We start from the raw sequence: 16,813 nt of genomic DNA, 5'->3' as shown, positions 1-16,813 counted from the left end.
GCCTAGACTGGGATGAAAACCTAAGCGTCATCAGCTCAGAGATGATATAAGCAAAAACTCTGTGGGGGTTGTAGTGTATGGGGGGAAACTCACACTTCTACTGTGGCAGGATGTTTATCTGATGTGCTTCCCACTTGCCATTCCTTTCCCCACTTTTCAGGTATCAGTGAGGGCATTAAACACTCCTGGACTTCAGCGTGGCATTCTTCTGTTAGGAATAGGAGTGCAAGAAGAATCTAATGAAGGCTCAGACTGAGCTTTAAAACAGGCCTTGAAACTCTTGGCAGAGACATCAGGAACAAAGACAGGTGACACTGTGGACAGATATGCTAAACTGTCCTTAATCTGCTACAGGAACTTTGTCCTCTTATTGAGTTTCTGCTGCCAGTGAAATGAGGCTTGAGATAAAATTTAAATGTATATATATATATTTGATGAACCAAGTATATAATATATGCCAGGGATGCCAAAAAAATTTATACAAATGGACACTTTGGTCAACGTTGCTCAAGCAGTAGTTCGCCATAATCAGAAGTGTCTGGACGCTAATGTAACCACTTTGAGCACCTTTTGTAATTGCAGAAGTCAAACGTGTATTCATCTTTTGTTATTGGTATATATTGAGTATTACAATTTTAATAGTTTTTTCCTTTCTTACAATGTGTATACATTTTTTTGGCACCCTCTGTTCACACACACACACACACACACACACACACACACACACACTCATGCATGCACGCTCCTGGTGTCAGACAATTAAGTTTGCAAACTTGTTGCAACGATGTTGCTAACCGTTTTTAACATCAGAGGGATTATTCATTATGAATTTGTACCAACTGGACAAACAGTTAACCAAGTTTACTATTTGGAAGTGCTGAAAAGGCTGCGTGAAAAAGTGAGACAAACTGAACTTTTCGCCAACAACTAATGGCTCTTGCATAACGACAGTGCAGCAGCTCACAGGGCACTGTCTGTGAGGGAGTTTTTAGCCAGTAAACAAATAACTGTATTGGAACACCCCCCCTACTCACCTGATGTGGCCCCCAATGACTTCTTTCTTTACCTGAAGGTAAAGGAAATATTGAAAGGAAGACATTTTGATGACATTTAGGACATCAAGGGTAATATGACAACAGCTCTGATGGTTATTCCAGAAAAAGAGTTCCAAAATTGCTTTGAAAGTTGGACTAGGCACTGGTGTAGGCACATAGCTTCCCAAGGGGAGTACTTTGAAGTTGACCGTAGTGATGATCAGCAATGAAGAAGTATGGAACGCTTTTTTTTGGATGAGTTCGTGAACTTAACTGTCACAAATTGTGTGTGTGTGTGTGTGTGTGTATTTACATTTGTGTAATAGCTAACCTCTATTCAGTATCCAAGTACATACCAAGTGAAATGCTCCCCTAAGTTAGCTCATTTTAATCTTCATGACAATCTTAGAGGTGGGAATATACTCTCCATTTTACAAATGAAGGATCTGAGGCACCACAGAAAGATAGTTATATGTTTTGTTTGTGTCCTATGAAATTCTTGTTTATAATCTCACATGCTTGTTTCCTTAACCACCTGGTGAGACAGAAAATAATTCTGTTTCCCTGGGAATCTTGGGTAGTTTACCCTAACAGAGTAATAAAGTTTTCGCTGCATGTGAAATAGAAACTATTGCAGGTTTAAATGTCAGGGCAATTCATCCGCTAGCTTTTATCCCTAAAGTTTTCAAAAATTCCAAGACCTGACTCTGGGTGTCTTGTAGCCACAGACTGGGTTGGCTTAGTTTTACCACTGCTGGGATGTGCTTGGTAGGAAGACCCAGCATGGTTCTCCTGAGATGTGTTGACAATTCCAGGTCCAGGCTATTTTGATGTCCTTTGTCAAGCAGATGAAGCTGAAGTGTCTCCCTGGTGAGTAGAAATGTGTATATACAGAACAGCGACTGTCCTTGAAGATGTAATAGCACAAAGATCCTTTCAGAGCCCTAAGGCTATTTAAGTGTGTGTAATACAGTGATGTGTTCCCTCCTAATACGTGAAAATCAGAAATTACACCTTGGAGTTTTAGGTATTTCTTGAGCTTCTGCTTTGTCAGTAGGCTTGGAACTTGTTTGCTCAAAGATGTAAAACTACAGATTTTTCCTTGTCACAGTGGGAAGTCTCAACCACCCTGGAAATGCAGGCCATCTTGGGAGCTTGGCTGCCTCGTAGGCCTGGAGACCTCATCAAGGGACTACCCTCTCAAGTCTAAAAGTAGCAGATGTTGAAACACACACTTACCACTTGTCCACATGTAGCAAATCAAACACCCAGGCAGAAATAAGGCTCCTTGGGACAGAATTGTCTAAAGTATACTGCTTTCCTGAAACATTTCCACAGCTTTTGTCTATCATTTACAATCTGTACTTGATTTTGGTGTTTTTGAGTTCTGGTTCATCTATAAAATGGAGCCCTCAGTTCTGCTACCAAGTGGCTGGCCAAGAATCCCTTAGCATTCTTCGGCCATACAGTTGCTATCTACCCCAGGAGCTAAAGCAAACTTCCACATAGCGGCAGAATAACATTGTCTTTTTCTTCTTCGGTCAAGAATGGATTCTTTTTGAAGCAATTCTCCAAGGGTGCATCATATCTGAGAAACAGTGCAGAACTCTCCTTCCTACATACCCCTGTGCTCACTGCCTCTCCTGCCTCCACATAGACTACTGGTCTCCCCAAAGGGCAGTTCTATTAGTGCATTCCATATTGTCATTGTAACAAAGTTAGTTATTTTTAAAGGCTTTTGTCTTTTGCAATTAGGACAAGGCAAAGACTAACAAAGGAGGTGTGTCCCTAGCCCTCCTTCCTCCTCTCTGCGCCTCCTTAAGACCTTTTGTTCCTCCCCACTGGTCTCTGATGGTGGGGAGGAAACAAAAGGAAGACAGAGCTAGAAGACAGACAAGACAGACTAGGGTCAGAATTTGGTGGGTTTTGGAGAAAGAGCATTCTCAGGGCTTTGGAGAATTAGGAGAAAACAGGCTTCCTAAAAGTGTTATGATGAGTTATCAATCTCAGTTAACATTCTTCAAATATACGAGTATTGGCAACATATTAGCATTATTTTTGTTTATCAGACTATTTTTTAGTGCTGTTTGGTATACGGACCTGTGGGAACAGAAATCTGTTGGTACACAATTCTGTCCACCCAGGACCAAAACATTTATTTGGATCCTAGTGTACTTTGCTGAAGGGACAGCCAGTCGTGTTCTCTGGGGAGGATTCTATGAGAGTTATATTGCTTCTTACTTTCAGTTCAAGTCTCCTCTATCTCGGGACCCACCTGCCTGCCTTCCTGGATTCTGCCCTCTGCCGGTCAGACATAGCCCAGTTCAGGGGTTCATGAAAATGTTTTCCTTTCTTTTAAAATCACAATCATAATAAAAGGAATATAAACCAGCCTCGATTGTATTTGTTTTTGTATCAATACAGCTGTAAAATATAGTTTTTAATGTTTGTGAAGGAGCCCATAATGGCAAAAGCCCCCCAAACAGGCCCAACCCTGCACTGTATCCCCAGTTGCAGTGCCCGCTACCATTGGGGCAGGTTGAACTCAGGGGTGAAACATTTGCGACAATGCTTGTCAACAGACCTACGCCAAATGCTTCAACTTTGCTTTTAATAAATTCAGTATGATAATTTGGTTTTCATCTGCTTAATTCCTCTCTTGCTCAACTGTCCTGAATTCCGGTGGCCTCTTCAAACCCTCGCACATCAGCGAAACTAATCATTTCACAGTCTCAGTCAGTTTCACATTCCAGCTACTTATTTCAGTGTGTCAAATCCATTCTTTCACAGCCTTCCATGTGGCTAAAGTTATTTTCGACACTTCCAGTGGAATTCCCTGGCATAAACTACTGCAGTTCTTTCCCTGGCTTTGATTCAACTAAATTTAATGCAAATACAAGTTTTACTGCTTGAGGAACCTCAATTATTTCTCCTATGGTTTGGGTGCCACTCTGTAGCATGGAGTGCCCAGGAAGATAAGAGGTCTTAAAAACCTGCTACAGCAAAGGGGTCTTCGTTTTGGTCGTGCTCACCATAACCTTGACTCTCTTGGCCAGGTTGCAAGCTTCGCACATGGACTTCTCTTTTCTATTGTGGTCCCTCAAACTTATTTTCAATACTACAATTGGAATGATGGATTAAAAACACAAATCTGAACATGTCACTTGTGTATGCCTAAAACCCTTCAGTGACTTGACCTGTTTTGGGAGAAAACAAGATGCTAATGCAGCCACACAGTTTGGGGGTCTGGCCTCACCCCCCACAGGCTCTTCATCCCACTACTGATGCTCACAGCACAGGTCTTCTCCCACTTCCTGGATCATCCCCCACATTTCTTACTAGAGACCCTTTCAGCAGAATTCCCTGGTGTGAACTACTGAAGTTCTTTCCCTAGCTAATTACTGCTCTATTATTTTTCAGGGAATCGCATTACGATCACTCTCTCTAAAAGTTGTCTCTGACCCCCAAATCTAAAAGCCCCTGATATTACCTTCACTGACTACTTCCTATTCTGAGCACCATCAAAGCTTACAATGACATGTGTGTGATTACTTGTTTAATGTCCGTCTCTTCTATTAGATCGTGAACTCCACGGAGGCTGCTTTGTCTTGTTCACCATGTGTCTCCAACGTCTAGCACAAAGCCTAGCTCACATAAAGACAAAAGGATGTTTTGTTTGTTTTTTTTTTAGAAGAATGACTGCAGTCATACTATAATGAGGTATTTACAGTAAAGATTTTAGAGTGAGTCTGCTATGGGTTTCCTGTTCTTTCTCTCTAAAGAATTGATAATAAGACTACACAGTGTGGCTGAGAGAATAATCTGCATTCTTTTTAGACCCCCTACTGGGTGATCTGTTTTATTTGTCCCACTAGGAGTCCCGCTATTTCAGGGCACTTAGTGGTCATCACAGACAGTTTTTAACTTGCTCAAAGAAAAGTCTTTTAGTACAAAATCTCTATCAGTTGATTTCTACTGAAGTCTTGGCCTCTCTCCAATTTGCTTGGCATCTTCCTGGATGGCTGTTTAACTTTTTAATGAAAAGGGCGGGGGGGTGCTGTGGCTTAGCTTAACTTGAGCATCTGTGTTCTGTATCTGTGTTCTCTTTGGTAGCTTCATTCTCTCTGCAGGACCGGCATTGTCTCTGTGACTGTGCAGTGGGGAGGGTACCTGCATTCTGCAATAACAATAATAAGAGTTTATTTTTACTGAGTGCTTTCTATGTGCCAGGTACTGTTCTAAACATTAGCTCATTTAATCCTCAAACAAAACGAATGAGGCAAGGACTATTACCATCCCCATTTCGAGATCAGAAAAACTGAGGCCTTAGAGTTTAAGTAACTTACCCACAGTAATATTCTACTAATTAATACAGCCAAGGAATAATGCGGGAAAAGATCATTTAGTCTTAAGTCTTAACACTTACACTATCAGAGCAGATCAAAAGCAGATCAAGCAAGACATTCCTTGCTGGGCTTCAAAACCCCATCACAACCCAGGAGCAGTTGGATTTTCTCTGAGGACTGTTTTTCCTGGACATTTCTTTTGATACTCTCTCCTCATGACCTTCTGATCTCTAACACTATCTCACATCATGTACCCTACTCAACAATCCAAGCCTACTGTCATGCCCATAACTGACAAGCAAGTCCTCTGCTCTGTCCAGCCACTTGGGCCCTTTTACTTTCTCCTCTTATTTGTGCCTTGTCTTCATTATTTTTTTTAACTCTTTAATGCTGTATCTCATGATTATGTCCTCCCAACCCAGTTTATTCCTTATTTTATTTTCTACTCATTTTCCCTTTAAGCAACCACTTGTGATCATAATGTACTCAAATTGGCAATTAATGACAAAAAGATATCTAACCATGGATCAACTTTAAAATAAAATTAGAAATATTTAGGTTCAAAGAAAGAATAACAACAGAAAATAAAGCCACCAAAATGACAACGAAAAGAAAATAAAGCCACAGTAATACGTATCAAAATCTACGAGATGCAACTAAAACTATATTCAGGGGGAAATTTCATAACTTCAAATGTTTTTATGTTTAACCTAGAATGATTGAAAATTGAAAAAACCCTGAACGTTCAACTTAAAAAAGTAGAAAAATAAATCAAGAGAAACTAGGAATAAGTGTACAACAAAGATACAAGCAGAAAAAATATTTAGAAAATGGGAAGAGTAGAATCGATTAAGAAAACCAAAACTTTTTAGGAAAATCTAATAATTAAATATCTAACAATTCTGCTTAAGGAAAAAAATGAGAAAATTCAAACAAAATTACGAATAAGAACTAGGATATAACCATTATGTTCAACTTTATGCCTACAAATTTGCATTGCTCATGTTACCAAACATTTGTAATAAGAGAAATGTAAAAAATAGTTGATATAGAGATACTAACTATATATCTGTATGATAGAGAGATACCATGGAAAACTGTTTAGCCATAAAAAGAATAAAGATTTCTATATGCAGGATATGAAGGGCTATGGCCCAGTATTAATCCTTCCAAAGGGGGATTCCTAGAGTCTTCTCTCCCCAGTCCCTCCACTCTGTTCCACCCCCTTCCTTCTGCCCATTCACCACACATTTTCCTGCAGTTCTCTGATTGTGTCATTCATCTCATGAAGCCTTGAAAGCTCTCCCATCATCAAATCCAGCAAATCTCTCACTTGAAGCTCTTAACTGCTTGGTAGTAAGTTTAAGAATGTTTATTTCTGAGGGATATAAAAATATATATAAATATGTATATAAATATATATATATATTTGATATATATATACCAAAAAAGAAATTTTATATATATAGTGTTTAGGAAATTCAAGACATAGCTCCCACCCTCAAGAAATTGGCAGCTGCATATAATGAATAATTCAGTAAAAATTACAAAGCAAGATTTTGTTAAGGACCCAGAGTCAAACTTGCAGGGCTGGAAAGGTGGCATGCAAACATTGGTTACTTTTGTTGCTGTTATTTTCCTTGCCAGAGTTCCAGCAGAAATTTCTCATGACCTGCATAGAATGTACATTACCTCCCTAATTTCAAACTCCTGCTTCCTGTAGTCAGCCTCCCTTTTCACCCTTCACATGATCCTCATACGAGGTTCTTCAGTGTGGAAAATAACAGCTGCACAAGGAGAGCACCCCGAAGGAAAAAGTGAGAAAGAATGACTGGGAATTTAGACAGGATTTACTGTGTTAAGTGGATTTATGGTGGTGCCATGCGCAAAATCAGTTTGTTTGTGTATATAAAAATTGGACAAAAAGTAATTTGATATTATGTATATTTCAGTGTTTGAACATTTATGTTATAATACTCCATCCTGGGCAACTTTTTTTTCCCTATTCATTCAACAAATATTCATTGAGTACTCATGAACTGATCCTAGTGACTATTGTACAAAGTGAGAAAGGAATAAAAAGCCCAAAAGATAATGGATGGAGAATCACTGGAGAAAGGAAAGTTGCAGAGACAACATGATTTAAGGAGGCAAATGAATAAAATATAGAAGTTAGTAAAACAGTTTCTCAGTCTCCGGAGTAGAAAGACTCTTGGCATGTCACACTTCAAAACAGGTCGACTGCCAGGTCCTTGTGGTTTCCCAGGATTCCAAACTCACTGATGGAGCCAGCACTTTCTATGAGACATCAAAACAGTAGTGGGATTTGTTCAGAGCTGTGGGAAATTCAACTGAGGTGTTTTATTGCATTTGGCTGATATGTACTTAGATGTAGCCTTTGATGTGGTAGCTCTAACATGTTGGGAACAGCAGGAAGAGTGTCACCTGCTCAGAAATGATTCAATCACAAGGCAGAATGTACTGTGATGGCTGTAGGAAAGAGTATAGCCTACCTAAATGTATGTCATCTAAGCCATATCTAGAAAACACCATCTTTCAGTATGAAAATCAAATTCTGGAGATGAGGAACTGTTTTCGTAAGGACCGTTGTTTTTTCTTTTTGTTGTTGTTGTGTTTTGCACTGACACACTCACTTGAGAGCACCAATTTGAGTCTTTGTATTCAGAATGTACTGAGCTGTAGAATGAATAAACTATACATCGTCTACCTTAGGCATTGCATTGCAAATATTTCATGGCTTTAAATATGTGCCATGATAAGGTACGCATTTTGTTTGTTTGTTTGTTTGTTCTTTTGATTAAAAATATCCTGCAATGCCTCATCTGGAGAGAATTTAATTTTTTTTTCATTGTAAGCTCTTTTTATTACTTTGTAAAATGCAAAAAAAAAAAAAAAAGAGCACGTTTTCAGTTACTATTTTCACCTGCAATTCCTGTCTTCCTTTCTTTTTTCTTTTTTAATTCTTTTAGAAACTGTTTATTTTCCGTCAACCTTATTTCCATTTTGCGTAAGAGTTTGTGGAAGAACAGCTTAGGACCACTCAGTGGTCGTTCCCACCCATTCAGGGGCCTGCGCAGTGGGGGCTGCAGACCAGTCTTCAGGGGCAGGCTGGGCACTCCAGTCTTCAGTAGGAACCTGCTGAATGGGCACAGCGGGCACCTGCAGGCCTTCACACCAGTCTGCGACCTCAGGCTGAGCAGCAGTGAACTCGGGAGCTGGAGCAGTCCATTGGCCCTGAAACTCCTCCTTGGTCACAGCCTTCTCAGCAGCGTACTGCTCTTCCTTTTTAATCTCCTCAGTGTCTCTAGAAGTAGGGATCAGGCATGACCTGCCACGCCTGCTCACGGGAGATGGTGCTACACGTGCTCATGGGAGATGGTGCCACGCATGTGCAGGACTTCCCGGGCCAGCATCCACCACATCAGACCCACGGAGTGAGCTCCCTTGTTGTTACAAGGGATGGCAATGTCCACATAGCGCAGAGGAGAGTCTGTGTTACACAGAGCGATGGTCGGCAGGTTAACGTTAAGATGCCTCTGTGACAGGCTGGTGGATTGGTCACCCGGGGGATCGGTCACCACCAGGAGTCTCGGCTCCCAGAAGGCTGCCTGGATCTGGTTAGTGAAGGTCCCAGGAGTGACGCGGTCGGTGATAGGAGTGGCTCCGGTGGCAGCAGCAAACTTCAGCACAGCTTGCTGGCCAGTATTTCTGGACCATATGACACTGACATCAGCTGGGTTTTCAATGGCAACAAGGGCACGAGCTGCCAGCAGAAGCTTCTCGCAGGTTCTCTTCAGATTTATGATGTAGATGCCATCACTTTTCCATTTGTAGATGTACTGTTCCATCTGGAAGTCAAGGTTGGTGCCACCTAAATGGGTTTCTGCTGCAAGGAATTTGAGGACATTCTCCTCTTTCATTTGCAGGACATCAAGGGCTCCAGACATTGTGAAAGATTCCCTTTAAGTTACGTGGGAACCAAGTACAACGCTGTGTGGATCCCTTTCTTTTTATAACATTTTTTTATTAGTTTCAGGTGCACAAAACAATGTAATAGACATTTATCATTTATATCCCTCACACAGTGACAACCCCCCTCCCCCAATCTACTACCCCTCTGATATCGCACACAGCTATTACATTTCCACTGTCTCTGTTCCTAATGCTGTACTCCACTTCTTGTAAGTATATATATATATACATAAAATTGTAGTTAACATTCATTATTGTTCAGCTTCAACTTCAGGTGTACAGTGCAGTGATCAGACATCTACATCACCCCTGAGGTGGTCTCCTTAACGAGACAAGCGTCCATCGGGTACCCTACAAAAACTTTACACCATTATTGATTACATTCCCCAAATTGACTTTTGTAACCCCATGGCAATCTTGTGGTTACTCACTGTGCTTTCTAATCCCCTCACCTTCCCCTTTTCCCCACCCCCACTCCCGTCTAGCAACCCTTAGACTGGACAACTTTTGAGTATGTTTTGGATACTAAAACTACTGAGTGTTTATGCCTTTTGAAAATGACCTAAAGTACATTGGCTGCAATTATTGGCTTTTCTCAACTTAACACAGTAGAACTATTTCAGAAGGAAATACAACCAATCTTCCTTTTGAGCCTACACACAGGGAAAGTATTCAATGAATAGAATTAGGCTAGCTGTTACTCTGTTGAAGTTATGGTAGCAAATATCTCCATAGATTTTTCTAACGGTTCTCTTAAATTGCCCTCAAAAAATCATCTTAGATGGTGACTATGCTTTATCCAGTGAACTGAGTGAATTAATGATCTTTGATAACTGAGAGCCTTAGATAGTCAAGTGAATTGTGCATTAAAATAAATGAGTATTTACTTTTGCAGTCAACATAGACTCGAGTATTTAACACAGACTAATGATAAGAGCTAAATAAAAACATTTTTAGGCATAGCATCTTAAATAAGAAACTTTACAAATACCAAGCAAACAACCATAAAAGCCTTCTGTTCTCCCATTTTTCCACAGAACAGAAATGTTTTGGTGTAGTCTTTTATTTTCTTTATAAAATCAGCATGGAAGTAATGCATACAATTGAAAAAAAATGCTATATTGACTTAAACACCCTATTTTTGTTGAAGCTCCAGGAACATAATTGCTTATACACATAATTGGAAATTACATGATGTTTTAAAAGTATTACCATGCTTCCCCGAAAATAAGACCTAGCCAGACAATCAGCTCTAATGCGTCTTTAAGAGCAAAAATTAAAATAAGACCTGGTCTTATTTTACTATAATATAAGACATGGTCTTATATATAATATAATATAAAGTCTTATATTAATTTTTCCCCCACCCCTCTCCTCCCCCACCCGCTAGCCTGGCCCTGTCTTATGTTAATTTTTGCTCCAAAAAATGCCTTAGAGCTGATTGTTCAGCTAGGTCTTATTTTCGGGCAAACACGGTTAAATGTGAAAATTCTGTAAATAAGAATTACAAATTTTGAGTTGCCCTTATTTTATATATAGTTTAGATAAAGATTTTCATACTCATGAACTGACAAGTCTTTAACTTATTCAGAAAATCAACTTCTGTTCTTGAGCTCTGAACATTAGGCAACAGCATTTAAAATCAATCATGGAATCTAAGACAAAAATTTGGAAGACAAGGTTTAAAGACAGTAAATAAAAAAAAGTTAAAACAGCCACTATAATTAATTAGCAGGAAAATAGTTTCTGTTTTTAAACATTTTATGTATGTTTCAAAAATGATTTGTTGGACTTGCATAAACTTATTTTCTCTTTCCAAACATGTCGGTAGTCATTATTTTTGTGGATAAATTCAAAGGATTCCTAATTCTTTGACATACCAAAGCAGAGACTAAATGTACACAGTATTTACTTAGCTAAAAATAAGCTAATAATTTATGTAAAAATGTTTTATGTTTAGTCTTCTATTTTAGATCTTGCGACACTAGTATCATTTTATATGAGGTTCCTATCAGCATGAGTAAACTGCAGTCAGTTCAGAAGCTCAAATTCTTCAGTTTAAGTGGGAACTAGACTTCGATCAAAATTGAAACAAACAAATTATGAAACGCAGAAAATACACTTTAGATGCATCATATTTATGCATAATTATTAAAAAATGTATAGAACTTGTTTAAGAAATAGCACATAAAACAAAGGAACGGCTTCATAAAAATCTAGGGATATTTTTTTTCCCTTGTGAGCTTGTTTGCAAATTTACAATTGAGGGTTTTTGTTTTTTTTCCTGTAAGGAAAGCTCAAATTAAGTAAAAGTGAAGTCAAATTAGCATAAAGTTATCCTAAGTTAAAAAAAGGTCATCTTTTTAGTTTCCAAAAAACCAAAGAGTTATGCAACTTTTAAAAGCAAGTACCCACTGGAGGGATATGGGAACTGAAGAAGGAGTCAGTATGTAATAAGAGCAAAAAGCTAAACACATAAGTAAAACAGAATTTATATTAGGCTATCAAATTCTTCTCTAAACAACCTCTTATCTATGTAAAGAAAAAATTTACAGATGGATAACCGGAATTCACCAATATTCAGTAGGGTCAAACTTTATCTAATAAAGCAAATTTGTATTTATGACACAGAATAGAATTTCAGATTTTTTTCAGTACTTGTTTATGAGAAACCAAAAGCACAAGATGACATCTTCACAGCATATTTAGTTTAAAAGACATTTTTTTGGCTTTAAATCTTTCTATGTGCAAAGGAGCATGCTAAATAAAAGTAATTAACATCATGGGGACGTAAAATGCAGCTTAAGGAATATAGTCAACAATATTGTAATAACTATGTATTGTACCAAGTGGATACTAGACTGACTGGGGGGATTGTTTTGTAAATTATATAAATGTCGAACCACTACGCTGTGGTTGTAGGATGCCTGGGAACATCTCTGTAGACTGGACTACCTCCACAGCTAAAGCCACGACTCAGTCCCAGTGCTGGATCCGTGCACCATTTCCAACATCTGCTGGAGGAGGACCTCCCTGGAGTATCTGTATGGCAAGTCAATCCGAACGGACAATGATGTGAAACAATACTACCTAGCCATCCACGTGGAAGTCTTGGAAGGACTGGACGTTATTAAAAATTAGGATTGGCAGTGTGGTCCTTCTGATATTGGTCATTGGTGTGCTCAAAATCATGGTTGAGCAAATATTACGGCAGGGTGGGCTCCCACTAGTATCTGTACCAATGTTCTTGATGCAGCGTTAACCACAGGTATGAACCCCATAAACACCTCCCTCACGTTTCCTGATGTCACGCCATTGTTTCTTTTTATCTATTTCTCCCTCATTGAGGTGATGTTGTTTTTCTCCCCCATTGAGGTTAGGCTTGTTCCCTTATGAGGTGATGGTTAGGGTTCTAACATCTGTTTCTTTGTTCCCTCACGTGAGAGACTGCATGTGAGGTGATGGTTAGCGTTTGTCTGTTTCTTTGTGAGCTTTCGTCTATTCGCTTTTGTCTGTTACTGCATGTGAGTTAATGGTTAGATTAGGGTTAAAAGATTTCTGTGCTGTGATTAGGGGTTGAGTAAATTCCCCCTTTGGTCTCATTCTCCCGAGTAGGGGAGATATGAGATGATATTGCTTTCTGGGTCTCAATCTCCAGACTAGGGGAGATAAGGGATGAGGCGGCTTTTCTACATATGAGATAATGTTGCTTTCTGTCTGTTTCGCTCACATCAGCAGATGAAGTAAAGAAATAGCTAAGTTATATCAGGATGATGTGACAGGCATGTTGCCAGGTTTTGGAAGACCTTGGGCCGATGGCCCCAAGCAGCAACAGTAGATGTTGTTTGTCTGGGTGAACTAGCGCTTCAGCCGGATAAGCAATATTTTTATCACTGAGTGCTGGACCCTCCCGGAACTGGCCATTTCCAGAGGGGAGGCAGGAACAAGGAGGTTGGCTCTAAGGAACATTTGAAAAAATATATGACAGACCTTAATTGGCATAAGGATTGATAAATTGCCATTTCAAGAGATTGCTATTCAGAAGGCTTGTTGTTTCAGGACTGCCTTTCAGGATTGGATTGTTTCAGGGTAAGAGATCGGAACTTGCCTCAATGGACAGTAGAGATTTCTTTTGTTGGTGATTTGTAATCATTCTAGCGTCTTTGGGAACTTGTATGCAGCTTGCAGCTTGCAGTATCAGAAGACTTCCTAACTTCTAACAACAACGGCAACAGCAGCATTCTTGGGAACTAGCAAGCAGCAGTGGGAGACGCCGGAGTTTCTCTCAGCTGCACACCTGGCAAAGTTTAGATTCCTGACTGTTCCACGTTGTTGTTCCTACAGGTGGGTGAGCTTCTGTCATCTACTGTAATAGTTACTTTTGTATAGAGTTTGTCACTGCTTTAGAATACTCCTTATTGATGTTATTTGTGTATTTGGCCAAGTGATTTTTGATCAATAGTAAACATATGTTGGGATCTCTTAAACTTATATGTGTGTGCACTCCTTCGACAAGAAATTGTTATCAATAGAAATAGTTTAGTCTTAACCACCTTTACTTCCTGTCATTAGCATATTCAGTTAATTGCCTTTGTCTTTTGCTATTGCATATTGCTAAATAAATTAGATATTGCTAAATAAATAAATAGATAAATAAATAAATATTAGACCCTCTGTAGTGTTCTCCTCCTCTTTTCTTTTCCCTGCTCCTCATTACAGCTGTATACTTGAAACCAATATAATATTGAATGTCAGCTGTAACTGAAAAATTAAAAAATCAGAAAAGTCGTTAAAAGAGGGCTTTTTTCACTGTTAGTCACCTTAGAAGTGGAGTCATTAAATTTAAAGCAGGTGAACAAGTTTGTAAAGTTCCAGCTGATGAAACAGTCGTCTTCCTGCATTTTATAGCTTTGTCAGCAGTTTTGTCATTTGCAGTTTTCTGATATACATACAGGAAGTTATGTTTACATGAAATTATAAGCAGACACACAAAGAAGAATTTTATTGTCCAAGTTCAACACCCAATGCTATGGAAAGTGGGTGACTGTAATCTGAATACTGGTTCTTCAAAGTGATAAACATACAGATCTACCATATAACTCATTCAGTGTCTTGAGCTATAAAAACAATTCTAACAGTTTCAGTGACAACTTAGCTCAACCAGTGCACACCAGCTGTACTCACCAGCTTGGGCAGCTCCTCTGGCATTTCAGGCTTTTCCTTCCAGTTCTTCCTCACTCATTTCCTAGGTCCAGAGCATCGCAAACCAATAACCTGAAAATGAGGACGGCCCTGCAATAGTGAAATGCTTTGTCCAATATTCCTAGGGAGGCCAGACCACTGATGATTAAATCCTCAAATTAATGCTGGCACGTTTTTGTCCTTGCTTAGCTCCAAGGGAGGAATTACACCTTTTCTACACTTGGGAAGCCAGGTACCTGCTTCACGTAAACTCTTTTATCTATATCCAGAAGGCACTTGATGAAGAAACATCCATTTCTTGAAAGCAAAATACGCGTGTACATCCATTTGTACTTGCTTCGTTAAAACACAAATGTATAATGGTATTTGACTGAGTTTTTGAAAAGTTCGACATGTGGCTTTAAGACTGGGTTTTAGAAACACTCAAGGTATCTATTTCAGACACTTCTCTTTATAGAATGGATTCCTTCAGCCTCTGCTAAGTAGTTTTCAGTTTCTGTTTCCTACCAAGATGTTTTTGAAGAAGCACTGAATCTACCGCAGAAAAAAAGCCAGAATAACTTAAACATGTTCTGCTTAAATTCTCTTTGCTCCAGAGCACAAGGATAAACGCCACCACTTTCATCATCTTGTGCTTTAGGGTCCTCAAGTCAACTGGGTGCGCTGTTTACAGGCATTTCCTGGGGGCAGTACTGAGGAGTGGCTGCTGCTTGGCCTGGTCGCTGTCACCAAACCCCTGAGATTGTGGTCCTGCGCCAAGCCCCGACTGGCGGGTCCAGATCCTGGTGCCCAGCGCTGAGAGGCGGCGGCACCATGGGGGCAGCGGCGCCAGCTGCCTGCACAACCACCGCCTGCTTCTGCGCCTCCAGGCGGGCTGGGGCCAACGATGGCACCTGTGGGCCCCCAGGTGAGAGGCTAGGAACCCTTACCTGGCTGCCCAGTCTGGGTCCCAGGTCCCGATGACCCCCCTCCCGGGGGTCTCTGCACCCCAGAATCCCTGGGTGGTGGAGGGAGGGCCACAGTCGGTTGACTGTTGGTGTATCCGCGATGGAGCGCAAAATGTCGGTTGAGCTAAGCAGTAACGTTTCAGGCCCCACCATAATTCTGTGCTCATCACGAGGAGCTCCGGGTCCCCGCGGGGACCTCGCCACACCTTTGTTTGCTCGGATTATTGGCAAAGCGGAGAGGTTGGGCAGCGGGAGAACCTGGCTCAGAACGGCCTGTGGGCTTCTGCCCAGTGCTGGCTGAACCGCAAACCACCACGTTCAGGCGCAGTGGCCACGAGGCAGGCAAACTGAGTCTGCACGTCTTCCCCGAGGTCCCCTGCGGCCCACACACCCATTTCTGGTGACTTCCCCTCCCTCATGTTCCCGAAGGGCTTCTCTCTCCCGTTCTTGTCCTACTGTGAGCACCCTTGGCATTAAGTGGCCTCATCTATGCCACTACCAAATGACACTTGCCGAGCAGTCTGCAGAGAGGAATCCATGGCTCCTCACTCGAGTCTCGTGGGTGTGGTAAGAGCACGGGACAGTCGTGAGGCAGGAGACAGGGCTTTCATACTTCACCCAGCCTTTCAGCACCCCTGGATTTGGGGGTACATGAGCAGAGGCTTCCTGGGGCTCCCGCTGCCTCCATCCTGGGTGTGTGTGTTTTCAGGCCAACAGAGGAGAGGGTTTTGTTTTTCAAGGAGGTGGGTATGGGGATGCGGGGGTGAGGCATACAGTGGGGGACTGTTCCAGGCCTTTAACATCTTGCTGGCTAATAGCAACCTCAATGTGGGTGGGATGTCAGCTCTTTCTGAATGGGGGCTCCTGCAATGAGTAAGAATGGAGGCTCAGCACTCCACCCTTAGTTTCAAGGTTGCTTAGTGCTTCCTTCCCCTACACCCACCTCTCAGCTCTGCCTTCCTGTAGAGCCTTCCCTGGCTCAATCCTTCCCCTCTCGCCTCCCTGTTTTCCTTCTTCTCTTTCCCTCTCACTCCTCGCCTTCTACATTTTTCTCTCTTCCTTCTCTGAAGTTTTACTCACTAGTGAGTTTTCTCCAGTCTTAGGGCTCTAAGTACTCATTGCACTCGTGCCTCATAAATCTGCATCCCAGAACTTTTGCCAACCGAGGATTAACTGTTGGATAAATCCCTTGGCTGACCACCAGGGTATATAAATCTAAAATTCACCTTGTTCCCTTTGAAAGCAGCTCCTCCTCCTGTACTGCCTATTGCTACCATGTCCTCCCACTCAC

At 40.9% G+C, this 16,813-nt stretch overlaps 1 pseudogene across 1 annotated transcript; it reads right to left on the bottom strand.

Annotated features, from left to right (window-relative positions):
- Positions 1 to 8,431: 8,431 nt before the first annotated feature.
- On the bottom strand, positions 8,432 to 9,348 carry LOC308498980 (small ribosomal subunit protein uS2-like; annotated as a pseudogene). The gene has a single exon. The product of its transcript is annotated as a small ribosomal subunit protein uS2-like (transcript).
- Between the last annotated feature and the right edge of the window lie 7,465 nt (positions 9,349 to 16,813).

The sequence above is a fragment of the Rhinolophus hipposideros genome, assembly GCF_964194185.1.
Source record: "Rhinolophus hipposideros genome assembly, chromosome: 6".
Taxonomy (NCBI): domain Eukaryota; kingdom Metazoa; phylum Chordata; class Mammalia; order Chiroptera; family Rhinolophidae; genus Rhinolophus; species Rhinolophus hipposideros.
The sequence above is the reverse complement of the archived record's forward strand: the minus strand, read 5'-3'. Positions and strand labels throughout refer to the sequence as shown.